We start from the raw sequence: 16,518 nt of genomic DNA, 5'->3' as shown, positions 1-16,518 counted from the left end.
GCTGTTCTGCTATAACAGAATGAGTGTGCCGTTCCCCTAAAATTATGACCATAGTATGAGCTCACAGTGAGTGTAGAACGACTTCACATCATGACTTTATTATGAGCACACAGTCAGTGTACCGTAACTTCACATTGTGACCATTATATGAGTCACAGAGGTTATGGTACACTCAAAGTGTGCTCATCATGGTCACTATGTGAAGTCATGGAACACTGATTGTGCACTCATACCATGAACTCAACATTCTGAATTCATAATGAGCTCACATATAGCTCACACTGTGATTATCACAGCATGAGAACGGTGTGACGTCACTGTGATCCTCCAGTATTCACCTTGTGTTGTATTGCCTCCTTTTAACCTGCTCAACATTTTAAAATCACAATTACACTGTAAAAAATTACCTGTAAATTTTACAGTAAAATACTGGCAGCAGGGTTGCCAGCCCGTTACTGTAATTTTTACAGTAGTGTCACTGTAATTTTAATTTACAGACTTTCCCTGTATTTTCTGATTACTGTAAAAAACTGTATTTTTTACAAAAATGCTGTAATTTAATTTACAGACTTTGCCTGCATTTTTGATTACTGTAAAAAACTGTATTTTTAAACTAATGCTGTATTTTTTTTTACAGTAAATTACTTATAATTTAGTATGTAAATGCAGTATAGTATTCTAATGATTAAAACTGGCCACTGAAATACATTTAAGGCAAACTTTACACTTTATGTAACTGCATAACATGTTGTACATAACTTAATTCACCTATTATTTCACAAAATTAAAAAATAACACAAGCTTTAAAAACAGTTCAAAATTTATTTAAATTTAATATATAACTTTTACATTTGCATGGAAAATGTCAAAACATATATTTTGAATGGTTTTTTTTAATGGACATGAAATTAAATATTTTTAAAGTAATTGAAACATGTACACTGTGTGGCCCTTCACACAGAAAGAGGAATATCTAAAAAACTGCATAACTTTAAAGGCACAATATTAAATATATTTAGCTAGAGGTTACTAAACAACGATGACAACAACAATGGCATAGCTTGATAATGCTATAAAAGAGTGTGGAACTTTACCTTCACTGTTGATAGGAATCAAATCCAATAGGACTCACAAATAATTTTCGTGGATGACGAAATGAAATGAAGTTGTATAATTGTTACATAAAAAACAGATTAATTGTCACCACTGCAGGAACAGTCCAGTATGTCCAAATGATCCCAAGCGATTCCAATCAACTTCTGGTCAAGGAGAACAATTCGGCTCCAGACTGTGTTCCATCACAGGTTGCGAAAGGCGGCTAAGCAAAAATAGAAGGACAATATATTAGATATTACAAAACGTAATTATACAGTTAAAGACAGATGCATAACAAATACAGTCAGATACAGATAGAGGGATTATAGATACAGTCAGAAACAGAGCGATGTCAGGGGCTGTTTACACTTATTAAGAGGTGTTTTTGTCGATCGGATCAAAAGTGGACGAGAGAGACACATCACGTTTAGACCTGGTATTTAAATTCGTATCTTTTGTTCACTTTTGAGCGCTTCTGTCCTGCATACTTTGAGGGGGTGGTCTGTGAGACTGTGGGCGAGTCTCTCTGTTAAACACGAGTGGGAGTAATGATGAGTTTATATGGACGTGAACTAATATTATGTCAGAGTCAGCTGCTTGTGTTGTAAGTAAACATACTGCACAGTGTTTTGTACATGTTAGATCTTTCTCTGATATTTCAGCGCAATTGACGAAATAAGATTGCGCAACTTTCACACGCTTGCAAAATGAAACTACGCGGAGATCAGCCACTTTCGTTTTATCAATGAAAGGCTAAAAATAGCACTGTACATCGTGTATTCGCGCCAGATGTCAGAAAAGATGTAAAACATTGTGTTCAGTACCTCAGATTAGATAAATGGGCGGAGACATTTGAACACATTTAATCACATGTGAATTTACATTACTAGACTAGAGAACACTACACTTGAAAAAGCTCTAATATATTTGTCACAGAGTGACTTTTTGGGGCGGAGCTAAAGTTGGTGGAAATTGGTTCCGCCCGGACCGTAAAACACAAACACCGGCACTTCCGGGAAATTCCCGGAGGAAAATCAGGCTTCCTCAGGCACAGGTGTGTTAAGTGAGTGTGGCGATTATTGATTGGACAATGGGGAGAAGAGGAGGAGTATATAAAGAGCCTCAGAAGTGGCAAACGGTGCAGTTTATTTAGCCGATCGGGTGAGAGGAGTTTAGTGTCTGGGTGAAGTCAGCGTTGTGAAGGCGGCGGATACTATTGACTGGGTGAAGACGGAGTTAAGGACACTGGTGATTGGGCTGAGTATATCACATTTAAAGTCGCAATGAAATTGAAATGAAAAACTATATATATATATTTAATATTGTGGTATTATTAACAAATGACTTATCTGTGAGCTTCATTATTTTTAAAAAATGTGTGTGTGCTCATAATCTTTAATCAAAAATCCAAATCTCCTCCTCTCCTCAAAACGATCTCTCTTCACTTCCGGTCAAAAGTATGGCAGGTGGGCGGGGTCCGGGAGAAGATCGCAGCGATTAGCAATTAGCAACACGACCCAACTTCAACAATCCAATCAGATCTCGATGGACAAATTCAAATCCAGCCCTGCCTTTATTCAGATATATGTCACCACGGGGAAAATAAGGCAATTGCTACTTCCGTTTCATGGCGACTTTAAATCACGATCTGTTAAACAACACATGCAAAACAATAACATACTCTGAGTAACAGCAATAGGAATACTTACCGGTAGTGCCGCCGAGGGAGACCGCCAGCGATTGATAACCGATGGTGTGAAGAGTATCCGACATCTGGAAGGAGACAAAGGAAGAGTGTTATCACCGTTTGTGAGTACCTCTGAACATTTGTAAATTACATCATATTGGAGAGTAAACCATCCAGAGAGTGTTGTGAGTTTTAGCATACAGGTGAGAGGCCCCATTGTGGAAAGGAGTTGTGGGTGAGCCAGGGATCACAAGTACAGTAAGACGCAAGGGGTCGCGGCGGTCACAGTTCGACCCTCCATTGCAATCAGCGCCCAACGAATCTCAGGCGAGTCCTAGTCAGCCGTGGTTGTGACCCTATTTCGCTTAGAGTGTGTGTGGTGCAGTGGGTGAGTCCTTGTCCTTGCCATGAGTGTGTACACTTGAAACCTTGCAGTGTTATGCTGTGTTTGTGCTGTCAATAACCACCTCTAGGCTGGACGAGTCGTGGTGAACCAAGTGGACGTCAAGGCTGGTGAGGTGACATCTTATTTATATGCCATCCGCGACTTCCTGCATGGATACCCTACGTTGACGCCCTGCATCGACATCCTGGATCTTCCTGTCCCTGCGGAGGCGGAGGTGAATTAACCAAGTAAGAAAGACCGGTGTGAGAAAAGTGGAAAGCATATATATATATGCAAGGAGGAGGCTTGGCTGCTGAAAGAGGAAAGTTTGCTGTGTGGATAACATTACCTGTTGTGGAGCCCCTACAAAGGTTCGCCCCTGTCTAGATCTCTGTGCCGTCTGCTGGAGTAGAGGAGAGGGAAGCGTTTGGCTCAGCACAGCAGTTCCCAGCTCAACCGTTGTCCATTGGAGCCTCAACATAGGCCAGTGCCAAGACGCTCTCGCTGTTTAAGGTCTGTAAGCTCCATTTACTTACTGTTTCGCCATCTACTTGCCAAAAGTCCACCGCCAAGAAAGAATTACATAGGTGGAGCACCCGCCTGTTGTTGAGAAGTCATAGAGGAGAAAAAGTAAAGCCCCAGTCACCTGTAAATTACTTACCTTTCTGCCTAAAGCTAAGACCCAGCAGATCGAGTTGTATGTTACCTGAAGTAACTGTAAAGCCCCAGTCACCTGTAAATTACTTACCTTTCTGCCTAAAGCTAAGACCCAGCAGATCGAGTTGTATGTTACCTGAAGTAACTGTAAAGCCCCAGTCATATGCAAATTACTAACCTTCTGCCTAACGCTAAGAGTCAGTGGAGTGAGTTGTACGTTACCCGAAGTAACCGTGAAGCCTCACTCCCCTGTAAAAAAAATACTTGCCTTCTGCTTAAAGCTACGAGCCGCAGTTTGAGTCGTACATTACCAGAATCAAACCCAAAGCCCCAGTCATCCATGAAGTGTTGACTTACTTACCTGTGCCACCATCCAAGGGAACTGCGGACGATCACAGCAGCCACTTCTCACCTTTCCAACCGACGGGCGGAGCCGAGCCCGGCAGCAGAAGCACTGCTCATCCGGCCGTAGGGCGAGTAGGGACACACCTACGGGACCGACTCGGAGTTGGGCACGTATAAGTGCAGGTATCAATACACCAGCCTCCAAATACTCACCCTCTGTCTCTCCTTGTACCCGGGAAGAGAAGAGTGCCCCGGATCGGGCCGCTGAAGCAGAACAAAGAAACTCCATGAATAAGCTGTTTGTCGTCGCAAAAACCAGGAGATAAGCAAAAGAAGGACCCACCGGAAATTTGCTTGCGACAGAGTCCAGGAGACTCGGAACTGTGCCTGCTAGTTGGATTTTAGCTTTCCCCTTTCCCCTCCCCCATAATTTTAAGTAATTTAAATAAAGTTTTGTTTTAATTATACTTACGCTCTCTGTGTGTCTGGTCATTGGGGTACTCTTGGGACCTCCTCGAGGTGGAAACTAGAAAGGGGCGTGACTCACGACACCTGTGGTCCGCTCCGACCTGTGACATATTCATGTACAAAACACTGTGCAGCATGTTTACTTACAACACAAGCAGCGGACTCCGACATAATATTAGTTCACGTCCATATACACTTCTCATTACTCCCGCTCGTGTTTAACAGAGAGACTCGCCCACAGTCTCACAGACCACCCCCTCAAAGTATAGATGACAGAAGCGCTCAAAAGTGGACAAAAGAGAAGAATTTAAATACCAGGTGTAAACGTGATGTGTCTCTCTCGTCTACTTGTGATTCGATCGATAAAAACATATCTTAATACCAAGTGTAAACAGCCCCATAGAGTGATGATAGATTAAATACAGTCAGATACAGATTGAGGGATGATAGCTACAGATAGAGAATAATAAAAGAAAAAAAGAGATCTTTGTATGTGTATGTACTTCTTACATTGTAGAAACTCCACTGCAAATCCATCACTTTGCAAAGAAGAGTAGCAACATGTAGGTTCACTGCAACCTGTTTCTTCTGTACCATTTGGCCTGATGTTTACTTTTCCTCCTGACTTCTTTGTTCCTCTCTCCAGATACAGAGCGCTTAAAGAGTCAGAAAATAAATATAATTCGGATTAGTTTCAGTTTTTGAGGCATGTAATTGTTTTTAAAATGAGTCAATATGTTAAAGCATTGTTTCTAAACTCCAGTCCTTAGGACCCAACTCCCACAACGTTTTAAATGCCCCACTAATTTATTAACCTAATTTAGATCTTACATATAATTCAAGTTCAGATATGTCATATCTACTAAATGTGATTAACGTTTGACAACCCAGCTAAAGCTAAATGTGATTTACAGTTTATAAAATCATCCTACATAATGTAAAGAACATTCTGTGAAAATATAATCTTGATATATTTAAAGGATTACTCTATTTTCTTTAAAAAAAAAAAAAAGAGATAATTTACTCACCCCCATGTCATCCAAAACGTTGATGTCTTTCTTTGTTCAGTCAAGAAGAAATTAAGTTTTTGAGAAAAAAACATTCCAGGATATTTTTCATTTTAATGGACTTTATTGGACCCCAACACTTTACAGTTTCAGTGCAGTTTAAAATTGCAGTTTAAAATGTCTCTAAACGATCCCAAACGAAGCATAAGGGTCTTATCTAGTGAAATGATTGTCATTTCTACACGCAGAGAGCTGTGTGGCGTGCCAGCGTGACCTCACGTAATGCGTTATGACGTCAAAAAGTCACAGATGACATGAGAAACTACCGCCCCAGTGTTTACAAGTGTGGAGAAAGAGGACTGTTCCGACGTTGTTGTATGTGGAATGATACTAATTCATGTCTTTGTGTCAGTTTATTGTTTAAAATGTTACGCAAATTGTGTACCTTTCGATGTGCTTACGCAATTACGCAAGGTTGCGCTGGTGCGTCACACAGCCGGTGGAAGACGTGGAGTTGTGGTTTAAAAGTGCACCTTTTTTTATTTTCCAAAAATGACAATCGTTTTGCTAGAAAAGACCCTTATGCCTCGTTTGGGATCATTTAGAGCCCTTTGAAACTGCAATTTTAAACTGCACTAAAACTGTTAAGTGTTGGGGTCCAATAAAGTATTCAAATGAGAAAAATCCTGGAATGTTTTCCTCAAAAAACATAAGTTTTTCTTGACTGAACAAAGAAAGTACTCAACGTTTTGGATGACATAGAGGTGAGTAAATTATCTGGATTTTTTTAAAGAAAATGAAGTATTCCTTTAATATTGACTAAGTTTGTGTGAAAGATTGAAATCAATGTAAAATCAGTGATTGAAATCAAAATTTGATGCTCCAAATATCATAATTATAAGACTTTAGAATGAATTTCATAGACAGGGTGACATATGTAATGTGCTGAAGATTTAATAGCTACTGTACCTTTGAATGAAGATGATATGCTGTGAACAGAGTGCCAAAGTCAGACAGGAAGCTGGGATGAATGCATCTAGTGTCTCCTAAAACAAATATATGTAACAACAGTTATATTTAACTGTACTCTTTATCTATACTTTATCTTTACTATTTATCTTTTTACATTTAAACCATATTTTAATGTTAGGGTAAATTACCTCTTTATTTTAAGCCAAATAAGTTAACAAGAGGCGTTACAAACAAACAATAAGCAAATTACACAGTGTATACCTAAAAATATATTAATTATATTGAAATGTAAGTCCTTAGGGATGTCAGATTAAAGAAATCCCCAGACTGAAACACAAATAAACAACTCTCTGTAAATAGAATATATAACTGTAAATGTAAGTTATATTAGGATTTGCTCTTACCTCTCCACCTGCCTGTCCAATTGCTCACCCCACTGTAAAGATATTTACAAATTAAGCACTGTACTGTAGACATGTGTATATATAAAAGGATTATGAAATAAGGAAAAAAACATTGTTAATCAAACGTAATTATCCTGAAGTAATTTAAAGCTAACGTTACCGGGTTAAAGCGCATTGTGTGTGTTTATGTAACTGTTTAGGAACGCGTTTTCGTTCAATCGCATGTGTTAACAGATGGGTGCAAATTTAAACCATACCACAAACACCAAAAACATCAAGTGTGCTGATCAACACGAAATCCGCGTAAATTCTAAAGGTCGCTGAAATATTTAATCCCAGAGTTTTTGGTTCATAGCTGCTATTGTGCAGGGAAATGTGTGAAATCCTACCAAAACCGCGATGCAGATGAAGCCCATTGCACGTCTCATTCGTGTCCCGCGGACGACTTTGTTCCTCAACTTTCTCACTGAAGCATGTAATTCTTAACGTAGGAACCCAGTTAAGGCGGTATATGGGTGAAATACTACAACGACCGCGCGGCTAAAACCCCGCGTCTCATTCGCGTCCCGCCGACGAAGGAGTTCCTGTAAATCCTAATTTTTGTCACGGAATGTAACTTAAAGTAGAAAGCCAGTTTTCGTCCGTAGCAGCTATATTTAGCGTCGGGGTATGTGTGAAATACTACCGCGACTGTGCTTTTCAAAACCCGCGTATGTATCATTCGCCCCCGCGAACGGAGAACGGATGCGACAACATGGGCGTTTCCAAAATGAACCACTAATATAACTGTTAGATACTTTCATATACTACTGCACTTACCAAATATTAAAAACAAATACATGAGTAACTTACCTCAGCTGTGAATCACTCCTGTTGGCGCTTCACGAATCTCGACCGTTGAAGATCCCACAATGCATTCTGAAAATTTGAAATTTACAGCAGTACTCTGTATATTGGGTTAAACCGCCACGCGGCCCCACAATGCATTGCAGTTTACAGCAATTTTCTGTATTATTAGAAAAACAGCCCGCTGCTGTAAAATAATGCTGTAATTTTTACAGCAATTCGTTACAGTGTAGCTCACATATAGCTCACACAGTGAATTATCACGGTATGAGAATGGTGTGAATTCACTGTTATCTCACGTGTTGATTGGGAACAATTACTTGATTAATTGTTGATAAGAATTAAATCAGTAAAACTTAATGATGGTCAATGGTGTGCTGCGCTTGCACAAAACACATACAGCATGAGAAAAAAACGAAGCGATCGTGCAGAAGTTAATCTAGCCATGATCACAACAATACTCGATGTCAAACACACACATGAGCTTTTTAACGTCATGCAAGATGAGGCTGGCTGCCAGAGTACAGAAAGCAAAGACCTTCTTCAGGGAAGCCTGAAAGATTAGCATAGCAATGCTGCTATACACAGGTAAGGAGACCAGAGGCCATTTTTAAGACATTTTTTAAAATTAAAAATGTATTCTTAAATTCTGGCAAGAAACTGTAAAATGTAAACTGTAACTGACGCTGACACCTGCAACGAATAGGGGAAGGCTGCAGACCTGGAGCAAGGCAGATATTTGGCCCAGGCCGTTTTACGTGCCTGATGTTCCTGGTGCGTCCAGTAGGGAGTACAGTGAGTTCACATCATCAGACCAGACTTAGCAGAGCAATAATTCAACATGCATGTTTGGTATCTTCACACCCACAAGAACACTTGGGCCAAACACAGGAAATACGTTATGTACAGCAAGCAGTGAAGTGTTTAAGTGCAAAGACTGTTGTTATTTGGACACAGCCAGTGTATAAGCGACTCGGAACGCTAAAGATAATTAACCCTTTATTCTGACATGTCATGGACGCATGGACTTACATGCGACTGTTACCAGAGTGCCCATGTGAGGCATTATACACTGTGTCTATTAGTCATTATATGTCATTACGAGATGAGTTTGAATTGATGATTTGATCAAAACACAAAGTACATTGACTCATTTTTCGATCCCACTATCTGATGTTATTTAGACAAAAATATATATTTAAATTAGCATGAGCAAGCTGCCGTTTTTATGCACACTTTAATGTCATTGGCTATGTGCAACGGTAGTAAAGGCTTTTTGCACTATTACTGTTATCTATTATTCGATTGATTGATTGTTCATTTAAATGATTATTCAAAGATGGGAAATTGCATAAATTAACATCTCTAGTACAAAGTTACTTTAATACACTTTATGTCATATTAACAAAGTTTCATCCTTACCTTCTCAGCTCCCTGCTCAAACAAGTGGACTGGGTGAAGACTGACAAAATAAAAGAAAATAAGAAAAAAGACGTAATAAATGCCTTTCTTGTTCAAATGTAGAAAGAATGATTCTTTCATAAATGGCTCAATATGTGTTGTGCTCTGATGTCTACGCCCCCCAAGACCTAAAGCATTTCCTTTGTCATCATGGTTTTATGGTTTAACAAATATCTTACTTGGTGCTCAAATTGAATCTAGCCTTATTAGGCAATGCAGCAAATACAAAATGGCAACACATTACTTCCTTAAAGTCTCCCTGTATTCAAGAATTTATCACTGATCGGGTAAAATATGAGAGGAATTATCTGCTCCTGATATTATTACACTCATGTTGACATGCACTCCCACCTGTACTGTATGTGGTACACTTTCTTTTGGTAAGACACATTAAGTTTACAAAATGTATCCCAGCTTTAGGTAAGTTAAGGTAAGTGGGGTATATGAATTCGTAATTAAAGTCTGTTTACACAAAAAATGAAACAAAGGCACCATTAGGTTTATATATAAGACTTAAGCAGTCCAAATGGTTCATTTTGAAAAAAAAGTAACACTTTTTTTTAGAAGTGTCTGTTGCAAACATCATTTCACACTTGATAAGTCATTATGCATCAAGTACAAGGAAGTGCACTCAAACTTATGATTTTGCTTAGAAACTGATGTACATTTATAAAGTGTTACAGTTTTGGTAAAAGTTACAGTAGGTGAATTGGAGATACCAAATTGCCCCTACCCCAAATTGTGTATGAATAAAACTTGTATGGATCATGTTTATGGATTAACCGGTTCTCACCATAAATATAGCCATAGATGCTGGAAATGTGTAAAGAATAAAAATATCCCTGTAAAAAACAGTATTTTGCACTTGTAGTTGCCATTATTGTACTGTTAATTTACATCGGGATACTGTTATTAGAAAAAACGGCATGATACTATTTTTACCTACCGTAGTCAACTGTTATTTTAACAGCATGGTACTGTTTGTGTTAGCTTCAGCTCTTTTTAATAGCATAATACTGATTTTGTTAGCTACAAAAAATGTTATTTAGCATCATAGCTGTTAATTTACAGTAATCACATTATTTTTATTTTAAATGCTATCATACCCTGCATTTTATATTTGTGTAGTGAAAACAGAAAATGCCAAGTTATGAATTTTGTATTTTTCATTCTTATTAACATAGGATAAACTGCTATGTTTGTTATGCCATAAAACAGACAATTACAAGCACACATGTTTTAATATTCAGTGCATAAACTGTGGTCCAACACAAAGGCACCACTAACACTAAAATTGTCACGATCTTGGTTTGATCGACCATTCTGTCTTTTTGCTTCTCTGTGTTTGTGTTTGTTTTGTATTTTGACAGCTCCACACGTGTGCGTCTGTCACCAGGGCGATCTCATTATAGTTTTTTTCCTGCACCTGTGTCCTTCACCTGTTCCTCATTTTCTCACCATTTCGTTTGGTATTTAGTCTCACTGAAAAAAATGATTCATTGAATTTAATCAATTTTTTTAAGGTAAGTGGTTGCAATCAATTTATTTAAGCTACATTTAAACAAAAAAGATTAGTAACGTAAAATAAAATATAAAACATTTGTTTAAATGTAGCTTAAATAAATTGATTGCAACCACTTACCTTAAAAAAATTGATTAAATTCAATGAATCATTTTTTTCAGTGCTGTTGTGTCTGTTGTGTTCGTCACTTTATGCCCAAGTTGATTGTATCCCGAGTCCCAACCACTTATTGGAAGAATTCTTGCATCAGGGTCCATTATGATCTAAAACACATGGAAAACGAAGGACGCATCGCTTTCTTCTGCTTTTAAAGGCGGAGTCCACGATGTTTGAAAGCCAATGTTGATATTTGAAATCACCTACACTGAAAAAAATGATTCATTGAATTTAATCAATTTTTTTAAGGTAAGTGGTTGCAATCAATTTATTTAAGCTACATTTAAACAAAAAAGATTAGTAACATAAAATGAAATATAAAACTTTTGTTTATATGTAGCTTAAATAAATTGATTGCAACCACTTACCTTAAAAAAATTGATTAAATTCAATGAATCATTTTTTTCAGTGTAAACAAACACGCCCCTACCTCAATAGAATCTGGACCTTCTGTTGATAGACCCGCCCCACACATACGCAACCCGGCAAGGATGAAAGCGTTTTTCAAACATCGTGGACTCCACCTTTAAACCGCTCACCTGTGACCACGAGTTTTGTTTCAAACGTCTATATTTGAGTGTGCTTGTTTGCGCGTCTATATACGAACTGCCTCTAAAAGGGAAATGATCTACAAATCGTATAAAAAAATCTAGATATAACTCATAAATGTAACAATGATTCGTTATATCGAATAGTCATTATTCATCATTTATTGCAAGAGAAACAAAAATTGATTTGATGAAAAACTCATCAGTTTATTGGAAAAAATAAGTTTATATGAATATGAAATTTTCTTAAGTAAAACAACATTTTGAAAGGCTATACATTTGTTTTTTGACACAACGTAGGCCTTTCTTGGGTTATTTGGCAATATACATTATCTAAGTAGTAAAACATTTAAATAAGGATGTTTTTTCATCTGATTCCCCTGCATACTTGATAAATCTTGCTTGTGTATTGTACATCAGGGGTTTCCAAACTTTTTCAACCCAACAGGTTATCGCAAGACCCACAATTATTTAGAAATGGAAATATAGTGGAAAACACAAACATATTTGTTCCTTTTCAGTAGTTTTGGAAAATATTAAAATGCCTTATGGTAGAGCTGCACAATTATGGCAAAAATCATAATTGTTTGGGCTATTTGCAATAAATTGGAAATGATATATTTGAAAAATAAAACGAATTTGCAGGGCTGTAGAGAACAGTACACTATTTCAGACTTATAAACGTATAAACTATTAATTTATAACATATATAATAGCAAAATAAACAACACGCAGATTTCCTAGGAAACCAAAACATTTGTTATTTGAGACGAGGTATTTGTTCAAGAGTTCGGTTTAGCAACTAGTCAGAACATAAAAAAAAAACTGAAACCGAAAGAAAAGTTCAAACCAGACGCGTAATCGCGTCACCGCACGTGCATCCAATGAAACTGTCTATAGTAATTAACGGCCACTGTAGCAGGGCTGGTGCCACGGAAAATTAGACCTTTCCATCTGAGCATACTACACAAGTCCTATTCAGGCTCTTGTCCTTTCCAGACTGGACTATTGCAATGTGTTATGCAGGACTCCCAACTTGCACAACTCATCACATAACTCGTCTGAGTAATATACTTATGCCGCAATAGTTAGCCTGTCTGGAACCAAGCAGATATTAAACTACAATACCGTATGATGCTTGCATTACATGCGAACAGCCCCTACGCTAATAGGATTTTGTTTCTCTTTCCCTGTCTCATCCTCAATCCTGACCCAGTTCCGGCTGCCGTGTAGGTCATCACACCACTGATCTACTGGCCTTCCTTCAACGTGATGCCCAGCCGATGTCTGACGAACGACCACCGGCTGCCCCCATTTAATCGACCTATTCGTGTATATATATATGAAATGGTGGGTTTATTTGAAAAGCATTTTCAGTCGAGGAACAATTTACAAATCGAAGATGAGGGTAGCTGTCTCAATGGCCTCCATATGGGGGTTCTCCATCTTTTTTTCTGACAGTTTGCGAGAGAGGGGGCGGCGTTTTGCATGATGTCGAACTGCAAACGCAGACACGATGGCTGGATAGCATTGACATTACACTGAAATTCGATCACAATGCGTCCTCAACTACCTCTGGACCAGGACATTCACTATAGTTGTATGACCAAATATAATCAACCTTTATTTTTAGTGTTTGGGTTATAAATAGACTTAAACACGAAATACAAATAAAACAAACACCACACAATAATAACAATAACAATATTAAAGATACAATTTGTATTTATGTGCCGAAAGATGGCGCCAGATCAAACAAAAACAATGATGTTGTTTACTGATGCTCTGAAGCAGCGTGGAATTATGGGATTTGTAGTCTTTAACTTTAGCCATCAATCAGACGAGAACGAGAAATCACATTGATGGATAAGGTAATCAAGTCTTATAAATGTTGCATTTGATGACATCGTTTATTTCATTATGTAAGTTTATATGTGATGTTCAAAACGAAATTGTTAGTCATATTGATATTACAGTATTAGTCCAAATTCGATGGTAAACACAGCTCAGAATTAAGTTTTCAACTTACAATCTACAATGATTTTTCACATAATGTATTGACAGTACAAATCTTATTGTGAAGTGTCTTAAAATGACCATTTATATTGCTGTACAATACCTTTTGATGTGCATATCGTCCGCGGGAAGACGCGCTGATTACAGTCTACACACTAATGTTGTGATCAATATAATAGCATACATTTTTTGAAGGGTAACGAATCAAAACAACTCACCCATCGCGTAAAACACAAGCAGGATCAGAATCTCACAATACCTTTGATGTGCATATCGTCCGCGGGAAGACGCGCTGATTACAGTAATGTTGTCATCAGGGGCGATTCTAGGATTTTCATTTTAGGGGGGCTCAGCCCCCAGTAAGGGTATGATTTAAAAAAATATTATTTGACTATTAGAGTAGGGTTTTATACTACTAACCTTATTGCAATCCACTATTCCATTGTATTCCCTGTGTTTCATAGATGGGACTAGAAAATTTTCAGTTGAATGGAGATTTTTTTACAATGAAGACTTCCTGATTCATTATTCACTGTGCAAATACACGACACACGTTTCCAGTAAAAAAACATCCGTTTACTTACTGTTTTACTGTCATTTTATCTTATAGGTTAATATTATTAGTTGATATAGCCACTGTGTTAATCTGGGAACTAATTTATACAGATCTAAAATATAGAAAAGGGGACTGACCAACAAGTTATCTACCTTAAAACTGAGTTGTCAAGATGCAGCATGTTGTGGTTTTCAGGACAGGGTTTAGATTAAGCCAGGACTAGGCCTTAGTTATATTATGATGTTTATGTAGTTTTTACAAGCATGTGGAAACAAGCATTTTACAAAACAATGTGACTGATGTATTTTAAGATATGTTAGTGCAAACTACTTTTATTTAAGAACTAAAACTCAAACAGGCATTTTAGTCTTGAACTAGACTTAAGCCCTGTCTGGAAAACAGCCCCTATGTCTATACTGTAGTAGGTGAACCATCAAAAACTTACTAGGAATAGATAATGTATACTACCATACCACAGACAAATACACAGGTGGCTTACACTTTTTAAAAGGAAGGAGTTCAAATGTTGAAATATTAATATTTTAAATGAAATGAAACAAACATATTTAATAACCTATACTTTACTTATATTATTAGATTTAAAAAAAGTTATTTTAAAGAACTGCAAATCTAAGGTGAAATGGCCATAAAAAGCTTGATTTGCACTTTTCATACATTTTTTCCACAAAAACCAAGTTTTATAAAAGGATAAACTTCACAATCACCTGGTGTTTGTTTCGCTGCATGAAATGATCTCCCTGATGCGTTCAGAGCAACAACTGTACATAAAGCAATGCAACACGCCAGCACTGACTTTAAAACATGTAACGTTAATCAGCAATAATAATTGTTGCTAATGTGTGCTTTTACTGGTAACTTGACTGACCTGCTCCCTTCTTGGCGAATATTTCTGTGACTTTGCAGCATCTCGCTGCATCTGTCTCTCCCTGCTTCTCCTTTGCGCTGCATACCGGTATTTGTTAGATAAAGCCAAAAAGGCAGTGGGTTGCCGCCGTTACGTCATGTGGTGGCATTTTCGCACAGCGATTGCCTGATTCGTAGATTTTAAGAGGTCCATCATTCATTCATATCATATTATTTCACATGTCAACTTGAGCTGACTGCACGGCGGGTCAGAACAGTCGCTACTAATGTTCACTTTGCTCGGCCCCCCTGCGGATTGAAAAACGCGCTAAATCCATGCTGACTCAGATCAGGGGAGGAGCCGAAACTTGACGCAGCATGCCGCCTCTTTTTAAAGTTTTTATAGGGGACTGAAGCGATCACAAATTAATGAATCAAATAATTTTTTAGGGGGGCTGGACAGAATTTTAGGGGGGCTGAAGCCCCCCTAAAAAGGGCCTAGTGACGCCCCTGGTTGTCATCAATATAATAGCATACGTTTTTTGAAGGGTTACGAATCAAAACAACTCACCCATCGCGTAAAACACAAGCAGGATCAGAATCTCGGTCTAGTTAAATGTTGTCGTGAAGCTCTCTCTATCCAGATAATGCAACACCAAATTGATCCTCCCTCGTTTTGTTCCAAACTCTTCTTGGGTCGTTTGGTTGGCCCGTACGCTTACAGGAGCTGACACAACCAGCGGCAGACAGTACAGAGATATCCATAAGTCCATAAGCAAGCGCGTAGTTCCGCATTTGTCCACGACACTGGCTGCGTCCGAAAACTCAAGGCAGTGAGGACTTGTGGCCTCGCTGCCTCATGAGGACATGCCTTCGGACTCGGAGGCCTGAAGGCCGCTCACACTGTAAACAGATTGACTGTAAATTCACAGTAAATTACTGGCAACCAGTTGCATTACTTTCACAGGAAGGTACAGTATGTAACTTCACAGTAAATTACTGTCATGCAGGTACTGTACTTTCACAGTATGTTACTGTGTCATTTTTACAGTAAATACTTGTGAAATGACAGCTGTATACCGTGATCTTACAGTAGTTAGTCCTCCATATTACTGTGATTTAGCAATATGTTACTGTAATACTACGTTATTTAACTGTGAAATTACAAGTAATGTATTTTAGATTACTGTGATATAGCAGCATTATCCCATAGAATAAATGTATTTAGTCATTAAGTTACAGTTCATGCACTGCTATTTAGCAGTAGTCTGCTGTAGAATTACAGTGTTCACTGTAATGTTACTGGCTATATCAAAATATTAAAATTAAAAAGATGTTACATTCAAATAAACACAAAAACAATCGATTTCATACTTTTATTTTGTACATAACATATTATTACATATTATTCATTGACTATCTCAGATAGTATAAATAACATCAGAATAATAACTACACAGAATAATATTTCCTTTCGTGCATTGGAACACTGCTTACACTCTACAGCAGGGGTGGGCATTCCTGGTCCT

The 16,518-nt window shown here is 37.9% G+C and overlaps 1 long non-coding RNA gene across 3 annotated transcripts; it reads right to left on the bottom strand.

Moving 5' to 3' along the window:
- Positions 1-646: 646 nt before the first annotated feature.
- LOC129422889 (uncharacterized) lies at positions 647-8,095 on the bottom strand. Of its 3 annotated transcripts, XR_012367624.1 has the most exons (6): positions 7,410-8,095; positions 7,021-7,052; positions 6,614-6,690; positions 5,148-5,293; positions 2,805-2,868; positions 647-1,318 (listed from the first exon to the last, which is right to left on the bottom strand). It is a non-coding gene; the product is annotated as an uncharacterized lncRNA (long non-coding RNA). The 3 variants fall into 3 exon arrangements; XR_012367622.1 differs by lacking the exon at positions 2,805-2,868 and having other exon boundaries at positions 650-1,318; XR_012367623.1 differs by lacking the exon at positions 2,805-2,868 and having other exon boundaries at positions 651-1,318; positions 7,873-8,095.
- Positions 8,096-16,518: the final 8,423 nt, after the last annotated feature.

The sequence above is a fragment of the Misgurnus anguillicaudatus genome, chromosome 24, assembly GCF_027580225.2.
Source record: "Misgurnus anguillicaudatus chromosome 24, ASM2758022v2, whole genome shotgun sequence".
NCBI lineage: Eukaryota > Metazoa > Chordata > Actinopteri > Cypriniformes > Cobitidae > Misgurnus > Misgurnus anguillicaudatus.
Note: the sequence above shows the minus strand (reverse complement) of the source record. Positions and strands in the feature narration are given on the sequence as shown.